This window comes from Neopsephotus bourkii, unplaced genomic scaffold (assembly GCF_033783945.1).
Source record: "Neopsephotus bourkii isolate Nb327-2 ecotype Australia unplaced genomic scaffold, CSIRO-AGI_Nbou_v1 NB_768, whole genome shotgun sequence".
Taxonomy (NCBI): domain Eukaryota; kingdom Metazoa; phylum Chordata; class Aves; order Psittaciformes; family Psittacidae; genus Neopsephotus; species Neopsephotus bourkii.
Window position 1 is genome coordinate 1508597 of NW_026901264.1, and position 4375 is coordinate 1512971.

The window sequence follows — 4375 nt, forward strand, 5'->3', positions numbered from 1 at the left end:
GCTGGTCAACTCTTAACCTAACTGCCCAGGTGAGAATCTGTGCAAGGGCTGCTGCAACTTCCGTCAGCACAAGCAAAGCACTTTGCAGTGCTCCAGTTTATAATTGTGTAATGTTATTGGGAAAAGAGAAAGCCAGGTTGGGTTATGGGGCCTAAAGAGGTGCTGATGGTGTCTTCCCAGCAATAATTCTCTCTAGAATGGAGGTAACTTCGATTGTTGCCTCCTGCATCTGCAGAACTGCCTCCATCTACAGTCAATTTTCAAAATACCTGTCAGTTTAAATGCCACAGAAAAAGTCAAAGCACAGAATAAGCCTTAGTCTGTAACTAAAAAAAAATCTGAGGTTTAAGACTTGGGTGGTTTGTGGCTGTTTAATGGAAATTTAACTTTTAAAAACTGATCTCAATTGTGCTGGAAGCATCTCCTCTTGCAGTAGATGTTCAGTCAAATCTAAGCTGGGCTTTCAACATCTGCATTTCTAGTTGTGATGTCATTATTGTGAGAAGTTGTCATCAGTCTGAATACATCCACCTTCCCCTTCCCCTTCCCTCCCCTCTTCTGAGGTTGATACTTGAAAAGCACAAACCTGAAGAAATCTCATCTCAAAATTTGCTTCTCACATTGTGTTCTCCTGCTAATGCTTATTTTATGAGCCCCCTTCTTACCCTGGCAGCGAATGCAATGACGTAGCATTCAGGGCACTTTTCCAAACTCTGCAATTTTACAAGCAGTACACAGTGGAAACATTTACAAATCTGTTCCAAGATACATATACACTGGGTGTATATATCCAAATGTAAATATTCAGATCTGTTTGTGAAGGTAGCAGTTTGCTCACTGGTTATAGGTTTATATTCACGTGTCCATGGAGAATCTTGTCAAAATGACAGCAGATTTCCTGGGGGGGAGGGGTGAACAGTCATTTTCTTATCTTGATGTTCTCCGTGGTTTATCTGGAATCCTCAAGCATCCATGTGCTGGCTATTGACAAGGAGAGAACTGGCAGCTTCACCAGGTCCGCACTGCTGCCTGGTCCTTGATTGTTAGTAATCTATTTGAAGTGATGGGCTGCTGGGGGTCTGAGGTGCTGACTTGGGTATTGAGGCTTTTTAATCTCTTAATGAGACTGTCTTCTGTTGTTTTGGTAAATTACCACTTCTTTTGAAGGGTTGATGTTGTCCTACAGTCCATCACTTGCTGGGTAAAAGCTGCAGTTCTTGAGTTCTTCAGAACAAGAGACAGAAAAGCAGTGGCAGTTATGATAACTAATGCTCTGTCCTCCACAAGGAAAAATGATACTCTTTGTATATGTTAGAGAATTACAGATTCATCACAGAATCATAGATGGTTTGTGTTGGAAGAAACCTTAAAGCTCATCCAGTTCCAAGCCCCTGCCATGGGCAGGGACACCTTCCACCAGACCAGGTTTCTCCAAGGCCCATCCAGCCTGCCCTTGAACACTGCCAGGGATGGGGCAGCCACAGCTTCTCTGGGCACCCTGTGCCAGCGCCTCAGCACCCTCACAGGGAACAACTTCTGCCTAAGAGCTCATCTCAGTCTCCCCTCTGTCAGGTTAAAGCCATTCCTCCTTGTCATGTCCCTACAGTCCTTGTCCAAAGCCCCTCTCCAGGTTTCCTGTAGTCCCTTTAGGCACTGAGAGCTGCTCTAAGGTCTCCCCAGAGCCTTCTCTTCTCCAGGCTGAGCAAGCCCAGCTCTCTCAGCCTGTCTCCAGATCAGAGCTGCTCCAGGCCTCGCATCATCTTCTCTGGACTCATGATCCTCCTCTGGACTCTTAAGAGTTTAAAATTCAGATTGCTTGCTGTAATTGAACTATGTTACTCTAAATTGCAAGTAAGCTGTTGACTTGTAGGCCAAATCCACTTACGATGGTTAATTCATGGTTGGATTGTCTTGAAAGCCATCATCTTCCATTATGTAAATTCCATGGCTGATCAAAGACAGCGATTAAAACCTGTGTCTGAAGGAAACCCAAACTTTGAGAAATGTCAATATTGGTGATTTCCATCTACATTTGAATTAAATGGATTTTTATAACAGCAACTTTCTCCTTCAAATACTGTAACCAAAAGCTCATAGTTGTGCGTTTCTGATTGTGATTTTTATTTTAAGCTCAGTCCCCGCAACAGGACCAAATGGGAGAAACTCTTAACCTTGATTATCTGGTATAAGTCACTTAGATCATCTGCCAGGGAACGTCTCATCAAATGACAGTAAAGACAGAAGTACCATCTTTTAGATAAATGGCTTGGTTTAATGATTTTTAAATTTATTTCTTAGATTACCAGTCACTTAATTTGAATCCATCAGTGGTAAGGACATAAATCTTGCAGCATCTAAATCAATGTTTCTTGTCAGAAACCCGTAACCTACATTGACTTGCTTTTCTGCTTATGGTCCTTCCGTGCCAGTAAGCCTGTGCTTTAACCTTCCAGTAAATTCCAAATCGGATAGACCTTGAAAGCATCAGAAGTTAAATTAACAGTGCTCGGCATGTTGGCAGTAACAGCTTCTCAATTCCTGTTTTATATGCTGAATTTAATTGGTTAATGCATTTCAACAGTGGTGCAAAATGCTTGGGAGGTGGGCGGAGTCAGGAGCAGGATGCTACATGATGTTGTTGGCCATCCAGTATCAGCCACTAGGTCTGCGACTTCACAGTTGGAGTAAGCTGGTCTAAGTGCATGGGCTACCTTTGGAAAAGGTGGGCAGGTTCCAGGTGAGATGTTTGTTCTGTCTCTGATACGGTGTGAAGAAGCTGAAGAGCAACCTTCCATAGCTTGGCTTCAGCTGGTCTAGTGCCTTTACCTCGCTCCTTGAATGAGATGCGCAATTGCTGGTAAGAGCACTAAAGAGGGGCTGGGGTCACAGGATTTGTCTTTTCATGACAACATTGCCTTAAACTGCTTGTGAAACCTGAGGATCATCAGATTTAAAACTCCCTGAGGGCAGGATTATCCCCACCATGTTCTGGGCTGATCATAGCCAAGATCTGGTATCTGCAGTTACATTTGCAGATAAGCTGTTTTGTATTCCAGCTCTTCACCTTATGGAATTACTAAACGCAATTGCTCGAAAAACCATTTGGTATCAGTGTAGCAAGTAAACATGGGAATGTCCAAACCTGACCTTTGTCAGGTCAGCAAAGCCTGGGAAGGAAATACTACCTGTGCTTGATGAAGGACATGTCTGCACCCTTTGCTTCCTCTTGAGTGAATTTGTGTTTGAGTATGTACTTCAAAGGAAGCATGTTCTCAAATGTGAATGCCAAATGCATTCCTGAATCACTGCCTCAGGAAGAGGAGAGCGCTTTCTTCTTACCCATTGAGGTTTCTAACCATCACCTAACTCTGCAAAAGCAACACTGGGCTTTCCTGCCTGGCAGATAGGTGCATCTTGAAAGTATTTATTGGAGAAACAGTTTGGAGAACAGTGTGATGGGGCATAGCCTGTATGTTTGGCCAGACATCCCGATAGACACACTTCTCTGGAGACATGGCTGTGTTGCATCATTTATCCAGCTGTAAGCAAAACCTACTTTTTCTTACAATTTTCCTAATGTTACATGCTGTTACTGGTCACATATTTAGACTTTACTGCAAATAGAATTGCTGGAGGACACTATTAGGAGGTTATGATGCCCCAGGAACAGGTCAACTCACAGCAGATAAATATGAGGCAGTATTTTTGCATCAAAGACAAGTTATGTAAAAACATAGCCGTGTGGTAACCCAAGTAGCCCAGCTATCTCAGCTTCAGTTTTTCTACAGAATTACTGTTTGAACTGCATAGTACTATGGAGTAAGCTTTGGAAATTTGGAATCTTTTTCAGGTGGATAGGAATCATAGAACAGATCATAGAATAGATCCTGAGATTAGAAGAATCAAGTTGAGTCTCCCTGATTGACTATAAAACACAGTAAGTAATTAAATCCTCTATCTGGATTACTGTTCCTTTACCTGAATAATAAAAGTTGCAGTTTGTTTCATGTGAGCAAGTAAAACAAGCAGAAAAGCACAGGGTTTTGCAGAGTGAATGACTATAGTTGCCACAGAACTAAGGAGATCCTAGGATTTTGAGCAGCAACCGAGAAACAATTTCTATTGACTTCATGTGTGTGTGAAAGGCATACTGTCATGACAAAGAACAAGGATGTACCATGTTCTTAAATATAATTTATCACCTATAGCTTAGATCTCTACAAAAGAGTAAAATATTTTGGTTTTCACCAATTCAGCTCTCAACAGAGGTTTTTTTTTCCTAGCTGGCTTCTGTTCCTCTTTAAGAAGATAAAAAACTGTAGTATCTAACTGGAAAATTGCTGCTTGTGATAGGTAAATCAATAGCACCTTAGTA